This window comes from Centroberyx affinis, unplaced genomic scaffold, assembly GCF_046629955.1.
Source record: "Centroberyx affinis isolate AG114_WGS23_722 - 3 ecotype Tasmania unplaced genomic scaffold, CSIRO-AGI_Caff_v1 ptg001526l_1, whole genome shotgun sequence".
Lineage (NCBI taxonomy): Eukaryota > Metazoa > Chordata > Actinopteri > Beryciformes > Berycidae > Centroberyx > Centroberyx affinis.
In genome coordinates, this window is record NW_027279986.1 from 117,515 (window position 1) to 127,797 (window position 10,283).

Here is a 10,283-nt window from a genome sequence, read left to right on the forward strand (position 1 = left end):
GTCAGTGGCTATATACTGTGAAAATGAGCAAGCCAATTTGTCGTTGCACCAGCATCATCACAGAAAGGGATGAGAACTCAGTATGTGATTAATCACTTCATTATATCTCAAAAATTACTTTTTAGACCTTTTGTGCTCCTCTGATGTTGGCTGGATATAATATATCTATCACAACTGTAAGATTGATTGTCCTTAAACTGTGAAAGAAAGCCAGAGGTTTATCTACTGTAACATAAGGACACTTATAAGTTATCTGGTTTTAAGCAATGGGTCCTGTGTCACACAAACTAAAGAGTTGTGTTGAAGTGCTGCTGATGGTCTGTTTTCCAGACACCCAGCCAATGATATGTGGACACCAAGTAATTGTAACTATTCAGGTAATTGTTTTATTACCTAGGTTGCTGGCAGGCATTCTTGGCCCCAGTCAAAAGTGTATAAAATAGGACAAAGAACTAAAGCTGGCATCAGTTTTTTAAATGCTTTTAAATAGGGCCAATAATGACCCATAATGCGCAGAGTGGGTGTAATGAGTGTGATTTGCCTGAGCCTAATTTATCTAAAACATTACGTCTGGTGGTGCTTTTAATTATTGCTTTGACACCCTTTATGTGAAAACCCTCGTAATAACTGAAAGTTTACAGCTAGAAAAAAAGAGTGTTCCATTGTGTTTTATACCTCATGATGGATAAGTGAAGGCTCCTCTATTGCGAGGATAATAATCCCTATAGGATCTGCATTTTGACATGCTACAGTACATAGGAATTATTCAGTTGCCTTTCATGCATCGGAAAAAAGGCTGTCTGAATGCCAGAGTGCTAAACTCATTCAAGTCCCTTCAGTGAGGAGATTCTGCTGTAAGCTTTATACTGAGAGGCAGTATCCTATTGTCCCAATAAGATGACGTGCAGAATATCAAAATGTCTATAAATTGGTAATGAGTATTACAATACTCAAGTAACAAACTATTGTCGTGGTTCATTCGTTTCATCCACGTTGTGTGATGTTTGTTTTAGCAGTCAAAGGTATCCCACCTGCCTGCATAACTCTCATTCCTTCTCCTCCTCTTTCACTCTGTTGCTGTTTTCCAGAAGAACCTGTGCATCAACCCATTAAGTTCATAAAAATCTAGTATACTTATTACAGCCAACTACAGTATTTCTGTTTACAACAACAAATACTTTCAAGTGCTCTTACTGAAATCCTTTTTCCATCTTCAGAAGTTGTAATTCATACTTGTCGCACATTTTTCAAGTATTTTTGGTCGCAATTGTGTTTTTATGCAAACTGATAGAGGGAGGGGGTGTAGTGGAGGGTAAACCCACCCACCTTTTTATTTGCAGAATAGAGTTTACCCTTTTTAGACTGGCATAAATCTTTACAACGTTATACAAGGATAGGATATTATAAGGAAAATAATCATAAATTGATGCTTTTCTGAAAATATACATGATTTTTGTTGATTGTTTTGTTGTTTTGTGGTTGTTTCCCTATGATAATCACCAGCTGGAATTTATCCACCTTTTTATCTACTTTACCACTGCCTCCTTTACCACAGGTATGTGTACGTTGATGTAAAAGTAGTCAAAGTCGTCTTATTGGTCTTGTGGAAAGAGGTGTGCAACATTTTCTTAAAAATTCAATAATATTCTACCGAAAGTTAGAATTATATATAATGTGTCCATTTGTTTTCGCTCTTCATACCACCATATACCATTAATTGAAAAAACATATTCTTTGCACATAAACCTTCACTCTACTGCAAATGGCCTAGACACAATCTGCAGGTCAACACAACATAGCAAGTCTTTCAACAGCATGCAATCTCTGAATTTAAATATGTTTTATACTTGCAATGCAATGAGTACTTAAGATAAACATGATTGAATCTTTGACGTTTATAATGAGATGCCCTGGAAAACATCTCAAATGCCCAACATAAATTTACTAATTTCATTACACTTTCTCTGCTTTAGGCTACAGGTTACCCATAACTGCAGGAATAAAGGTGTGTTTTGAAGAAATGTACAAAGACACTGTAACAGTAGTGTGCAAACAAATGTATTTGAATGATATGATTCAGTTGTTCAATAGTGTAAAGTGGAAGGAAGATGACAGTTCAGAAGTGGACTGCAGGTGAGAGGGCAGTCAAGCAGGGCTTTGGCTCATCTGCTTCTGTCTGGCAGGTTTGTTGGAGCGGCATCTCTGCTGTTGCAGCCATGTTGTCAGCACATTTCTTGTTCTTCCTCCGGAATATGCGAGATAGCCAAGAAAAGAAGCCACGCTTCTTCTTCTTTGGTTTGGTCGACACGCTGTCTTTGGCACTGGGACTCTGAGGTCCTGTAGGTTCGACCAGCTGGACGGATGGAAGTGTGTTTTCCAGGGTCAGACAGGACAAACTGCTAGACGCCTTGTTGTGAACAACAGCCTCACACACACAGAGACAAGTGGATGAACATGAAGCTTCAGCCTCCTCAGGTAGGCTGGTTTTAGCCTCAGCAGCGGCCTCAATCTGTGCACAAGGGTTGACCGTTTCACTCTTGATGATAAAAGGACATTGTTCTTCCTCCTTCTCCAAGTCCTGGAGGAACAGCATCAGTTTAGAATCAGCTTTGACAATTGGCTCCCATTCATCAAGATGATCTTGAGTAGGGGCATGGTGTGCAGCGCAGGCAGCCATAAATGTAGAACTCACTGATGAGGAAGCATTCATGTGCTTTTGATGAAGTTCCTCCTCCTCCAGGAGGACTGAGAGGAACTGCATCAGGTGAGAATCAGTGCTGCTGACAACAGGTTCCCATTTGTCAAGCTGGTCCAGAGTCGGCCCATGCTGTGGGGAGCAATCAACTACAAATCTAGAGAGATGTGATGAAGCATAGAGGAGCTCCTCACCAAATCCCTCCTTCTCCAAGTCAAAGTGGGATTTGACCAGTGGCTCCCACTCATCCAGGCAGTCCAGAGTGGATCCACAGGGTGAGCAGCAGTCAGCCACAAATCCAGATGTGTCACATGGGGGGGCATAGAGGTATCTCATTCCAACTTTCTCCAGGTGGATGTCATCGTCAAAACCAAAGGGGGAGTGCTGAAGCAGCCTCAATCTCTCAATGATTTTGAAGTCATCAGTTTGAGCCTCATGGGATGGAGCCTCAACAAGGCGGAGCAGGTTGGATTGATCCTCAACATGCTGAGCTGGGTGGATGGATGCTCCAGCATTACCTAACACTGTGTCCTCGGTCATGAGAGGAGACTCTTTCTCTGTGGGAGGAAGGTGTCCTTCATCCATATCCAAGAGAAGTTTGTATGCTGATGAAGCTGTGCTGGCTATTGGTTCCCATATATTTAGGCTCTCAAATCCACAAGCAGGTTTGGAGCTGAGACCAACAGCAGACTGAGGTGAAAGGTCACAGTCGAGCTCAGCAGTCACTCCAGAGAAACTAGAGGCTTCAGCATAAAGGTATTGCTCCTTGTTCAGGACTTTCACAAACATGCAGTTGATGTTTTCATGGTGATCGTCATTAAGGGCGTTGAGTCGAGCGACCATTTGCATGGATGCTGAAAGAAATGCAATGGCAACATCTTAATGCAACAATGCAAATTAATGCAAATAACCACGAGGCCCCCTGATGTAGCTTCATCATAGCTTCATCTTAATGCCTTTCACCATAGTTTTGTTTCAACAACAAATCTAACTGTGAACTTACAATGTAAACCAAACCAATGAAGAACTGGACACAAATGCAAATCCTTCAACACATACAAATAGTCTAACCTGACTGTCTGTCTCTTGTTTGTCTGTTCAGCAAAATCCTCTGTACTAATCTTTTCCTGGTAAATAATACAATTCTAAATACATGTGGCTTACCAAGATGGAAATTACTCTCCATGTTTTCCTTTCTAAAAGGCAGATATTGTTGATGTTTCTCCAAATGAAAGCAACGTGAGTTTTCTGTCTCAATGTGCAGGTGAACACCGATCAGAGATGAAACTGTGAGTCTGAGTCTGTCTTCAGGTCAGTCTGTCTTTATGACACTGACATTCTAAATTCTATGAACTCTGCTGCATTGGGTCCAGCTGCATTATGATTCACTTTGATTCACTGACTTTGATGACAGATTTCTTGCTTTGTAGGCCTATGTGGTTTATAACCTAAACATGATTAAACAAGCACAGATCCTGTACAGACCCCATGGCGTGTGTTCAATTCTATACACTGAAGCACTGGAGAATCAGTGAAAGGTCTTCCCCTGTACAGTACATCTAAAACTCTGTAGCCCAATTCAACCTGCTTGTCATGTCTTAAAAGGCCTGTAGATGGTAGCAAATGTTCAACATTCTCAAGCACATAGACATTTGATGATATTCTCAGAGATGGAACAATCAAGCCACTTTTTTTTTTTGCACATTTGGGATTGCATTCATAAGGTCTGTTATGTTAAGACTACTGATCACGTTTCACCAATGAGGCTGTCAAACCCATATAAAAATCCGTGGGACTCTGAAAACTGAGCCTAAGTCAACACTCTGAGGTCATCTCATCCACTTAAGAATCTTTAAGAATATGTTTTTGTTATTATATAGGAGGCTCTTAGCCATAAAACGTCCAGCTTCCACGACAAAAAAAAAGACTGCTGTGAACAGGTTCGATGATTTCATCAGAGAGGTGTAATAGAGAACATAAACTCGTCAAACTTGACAACATTCTTGCAATTTCCTGGGAATGAAAAAGGAGAGAGGGAAGTTTGAGTCACAAATGGATACAAAATCAGGTTACTGTTACCCCGGGGGGGGGGCTGTAAAATATTACCCACGCTTTAGCAAGTGTTTTCGGGGCGGCTCAGGATGACCCCGGGGTCGGCATTACATGAGGTAGAGCGTAATCATAAAAATGGTGCACACAGAAAGAGTTATGTTTTTTACGAGTCGGGGCCTCTGACTTCCAGTTTTAGGGAAATCATAAACTTACGCAAACATTAAAAATGGTCTAAACGTTGATGTCACTGAAAGGCCACCATTATGAGCAGATAAGATTTTACTGCATCTGTCAGTGCAATTAAGCGTGATTTACTGTGAATCATAAAGAGGATGTGTGGGTTATTAGGGGAGTGGCCCTAAATTTTTGCCCAAACCACCTGAAGCATGGAGAAGTGAAGAGCAGGGAAGTGAACATGAAACCACATGTGGACTGAGGATACCACTATGGTTGACTGAGTTTCTGCTGAAGTCACTTACTCATGGTACATGTTCATTGGAAAAGTTGAATAGATATTTCAGTGTCTTCCTGGTATAACCTCATTTCCCACTGATGCAGCTTGAAACATGGACGTGCGCGATTGCGTGCGTCGAGTCGGGGGTCAGAAAAACATCGCATTACAAATGAGGCCACTAGGCCAGGAAATCCTCCAGGTTCACATGATTAGTGGAAGGCCTTCGCATGCAAACAAAGCCAATTAGGGAGGGAGGAGACCCCTGGACTTTTATAGCACAATTAAGCCAGAAAACACTCAGTGGGTCGTTCAGGCTCCCCAAGAAAAACACGCACTCGAGTGTTGAAATCTTCTCATGTCAAATGTACGGTACGCAAGAAATTTGATAGCACCTCGTTTCTCATGCAAAACGTTATTGCATCAACACCGGCTTCACCTATCAGGAGAGATTGCTTTAAGACTCCACAAGCCATATCTGAAAGTGAAGTAAAAAGACGAGATGAAGAGGGGAACATTATTTAACGACTCCTGCTGCTCATGAATTTTTAGTTAGATGGATCACGCAGCGCTGTGCATCTGTTTCCATTTAGGAGCCTACAGAGAGATTAAATGAGTGTAAAAAAAGTAATGGCTCTCATATGTACGGAGAGGCCCCATTTACATCCTGTAATTGTGTTGTTGATTATTCATGCCATGACATAAAGCGCAGACCCCGGAGCCGAGAAAGACGTCGAGGAAGACGCGTAAACATTTACGACTTCAAACATCAACTTCCAAAGTGATTATTGCAATGTCTAATTGAGGCAAAACACAAACAGAGATATACACCAAGGCAGGCTTTTGCACAGGCGCAGAGGTAGAAGCCCCCCACCAGCCAAACACCAACCCTTGCTCTCTGGCTGCAGGGTCATCAATAGATTCCCCCGCTGCATCAATCCTTGTTGCTTAACCAGATGGCAGCAGCAACCAAAGAGCCCGATCGAACGCCTGATAGGAAAACCCAAAGGACCGAGTGTCAGAGGCCACAGGGGCCAGTGGATTCTAAGTACATTAACATTCCTGAATAAATAACCCCAGGGAATGTTATTGTGGAGACGCTAAACAGGATTTTCCTCCCGGAGCCCAGGAGAACGCCCAGGCATCACTCTGGCGTCTCCATCGCCCCGGGTGAGGAGGAGCCGAAGAAGCCGGCAATGCATCCCCCCCACCCCCCTGTGCCAAAAAAGGAGATTTCTTAAGCCCTTAGAAAAAAAAACAGAAAAAAGAGAATTCACAAGAAATAGAGAGAGCATGATCAAAGTCAAGAAAACGCCAAATTGCTCCACATGGAAGAGTTCTGGTGGTTCTGCGCTGGTTTGATGTGTCTTTCTTGGGATGGTTTATTTCTCAGTATCCCTTAGTGAGGTTAGCTTATTGCTCTTCACTACTAACATGTCAAGTCTAATACATTACTTTGATGTTGGATGTCTTTATTCCAATGTATTATCACAACTTAAGTATAAAGTGCACATGCCTAATTCACTAAAACAAGTATTCCAGCATCTGGCGTAGGTTTTGCTGAACTATGTGAAGATATTTCCTGCTGTTTTCTTTAGAAAAATGATATTATGTTGTGTCTAATTGAGTGCTAAGGTGTTAATTGCCAACAGAAAAACTGTTTCCATGCCATTTTGGTCACTGATTAGATCTCTTGTGTGGCTTCCTGTGTTTTTCCTGAAGCTAGCAAACTGCCTGCATCTCCAAGGTACAAGTCATCATCCTGCGATTGGAATATCACAATAACAATGTGAGCCATCAGCCAGTGCTTTCTCCATTACTACTAGAGTCAGCATTTAGAATGCCATTTGAAATGGCATTTTCCACCACATCATGAATTATGAAGGTCCATATGATCAATCAGAATCACAGTTCGTTGTGATAAGCACTCCTTTTGCCCTTTAGGAAATGAGAGGGCAAAATAATATTAAAATCACCCAACACCAAGAGCCACTGTAGCAGAGGGAGGCCCTCATGCTGATGTTCATTGGTGATGTTCATTTGTGAGTGTGAGCATCCCAGTGAGTGACACCACTGCGGTTATCAATTGTATTCAGTGATGCTGGACCAACCAGTCACACGGTTCTACAATTCTTCAATCTGATGTTGACGATCGGAGCTGTCACATTTCTAGCTCTGCTTTCTAATCACCATGAAACGTAACAGCTAGTCAGTGGATCCAAATAGAACGCTACACAATAAAGCCCCCTGCAATGCATTAGCTGCACGTCTTCTCTTTTTCAGAAAGGTTGTTATTGCCAATTCTTTGACCTTCTCTCCCACCTCTCTGCATGTTGTGGTGTTAGAGATAGCTGGGGAGGAGGCAGAGTCCATCGACAGGATTCCTCTGGATCAGTCCGAGGCTCTGTTATATTGCAGCTCGGAGCTCCCTAGATAGCAGAGGAGTCCGCCCTGAACTCCCCCGGTGAGTCACACATTCCTAATGTCGGAGGTCAGCGTTGAGGGAGGACTACAGTCTCAGACACATTGATGATTGCATGAAATATGGCCGGGCTTGATTGGGTGATTTTTCTCTTAGGTTCTGCGAAGGTTTTCTGTTAGTGATGTTTCTCCAGAGGCGCGCCGGCCGAAAGGTCGCCACCGAGCGGCTGCAGAGTGACATGAGAAAGAAAGCAAATGAGGTCAAAAGCCCTTGGCTTGTGGCCAACAGAAATACAGGTTTCAGTAAGAATGAGTGTGGTACCTGAGATTTAAAGTTAATCACGCGGGGAAAGTTATACCCTGTCTTCCTCTCTTTTCCTTTTTTCTCACGTCTCATACTTCTCCCTTTCCCCTTTCTCTGGTTGCTGGAAAACACAAGGGGCCCGATAGAGGGGGCCTAGGTTTTCGCTCACCACCATTTCATCGTACATAGTACCAAACATTTACATTTGATCGACGCTGTAAATTGCATTAGATCTTTGTTATCTCTCGATTACCTTATCATAGCAAGGCGTGAAGAAAGACATTTTACTTTACTCAGTGATAGCACTCAGCTCCGCCAACCTCCACCTCTTCATCTCAGATGCTCAACAACATGTGGCACGGGAAGATAAAAAGCCCCACCGGTGGGATGTAGCCATGCTGTCAGCAAATGGCTGCCAGTGCCAGGTGAGCATATGGAGAGCATCAGAGCACGCTGCCTGCAATGTTTGATGAAGTCAATGTTTGTGTTCCGTCAGCAGTATATTCTTCTTGGCCCCCGTCCCATGGGGCTCCTTCAGACACATATGGAGGTAATTTGTTCAAATTCTTCAGCGGAGAAAGAAAGACGAGGGAGAAAAAAAGAAAATGGCCTTGGGATTTTGGGGTTGGAAGTCAGTTTGAGAGGTTGGGACTGGGTGGGGGTTTGTGTCTTTAGGCGTAGAGGGAAAGAGGGAGGGGGGCCTGCTGTGAGAAAATGGCCTTTAAAGAGCTTTGAGTGAAATGTTACAGTGTACGCATGGAGAATTTATAGAAGTTGCTGTTACATGACTGTGACATCCAATTTAGAAAAAAAGAGCACGCTTAAAAATATTTAACCCATGAAGGAATGGTTGAGACTGTTGGCTGTGCATCCATCACTGCACACTGATGCAGTTGGTTTTAGTCTCTGTGACCAAGTGTCAAGTGACGTCCCACATGGGGGCAGATGGCTGAGGGGTTTAGGTTGAGCTGGAAGGCCTCCAGGAAAGGGTTAAACAGGATGTTTCAACAAAGTGTCTCGCCATTCCAATCAACCTAATCATACTTTTACTCTCTGTGTACATTTGGCTGTTTTGGGGCTCGGCCTCTCGGTCGGTATGTCTCGGTTGGGGCATATTAGCTGTAAGGAAGGTTGCGATGGCAGAGAGATTCAGACACCCCCCCTTGGTGTTTACATTCTCCAGACACAGGGGGGAGTAGAGAGAGAGGGAGAGAGAGAGAGACGAGAGAGAGAGAGAATGACTTACAGCTGCAGCCCAAAGTCCCAAAGCCCCTCCATGATTGAAGAGGTCTGGGCATACATACAAGGCACAGCGAAGTCCAAACTTTACGGCTATCATTAGATTTAGAGTGGCTCATATGAACTTGTTGGGCGTTTGCCTGTATTGTCTATGGATGAGTAAAGGGCAGAGAAAGGAGACTTATGTAACTCGCTGATGGCTCGCTTTCCTCGCCTCGCTTTTGTTTCAAATAAAACATTTACAATGAACAAGAGCGGTGTTGAGGGATGGAAGATGTGGCGGGTGTTTGTGTGTGTATGCGGCCGTGTGTGTGTGTGTGTGTGTGTGTGTGTGTGTGTGTGTGTGTGTGTGTGTGCGCGTTCAGCTCGTTCAGCCCGATGATGTCTGATAACCTCTGGAGACCGTTTGATTACGTGCCAGGAGCCGAGTAAAGAAAAACTCTGAAAAAGTGCGTGAACTTGGCACGGCTCGCAGCCAAGCAGAGGTCTCCGGGGGGCAGCGGCCGTCATCGCGGTGCCCTGTGAGTAAGAGAAACTCGGCCAGCAGAGTTGTAATGAGGTCAGTTATCAGCCAGGGCGTTTGTGGGTGTGCCACGCCGCCTCCTGACATCCCCCATCTGCCAGGAAGAGGCACAGTGACCTCAGCAACAACGGCTAGTAATGTCATGTGGCGGCAGGCTCATATGAGACACAGCAAGTCCAGCAAGACCTTTTTCAGAGCAATGAACCAGGCTGGCCGCTTCTTCTTGTTTTTCTTGTTTCTCTCGTTTTTCTTCTGGTCCTCTGCCTCTTCCTCCTCCTCCTCTTCTTCATCTTCTTCTTCCACCTCTTTCTCTTCTTCTTGTTTTTCTTGTTTCTCTCATTTTTCTCCTGGTCCTCCACCTCTTCCTCCTCCTCCTTTTTTTCTTCTTCGTCTTCTTCTTCTTCTTTCTTCTTCTTCTTCTTAACTTCCCTTAACTCAAGCTGGTTTTACTTGCAAACACCAGCTATTAAATACTGCTGCTTTTCCCTAATAGCTACATTATTACAATGCTACAAAACAGCTTGCACATTGTAAAAAAAAACAAAAGGCAACTCAAAGGATGCATCATACCCACAGAGTAAGCAGTCTAATCTGTTTA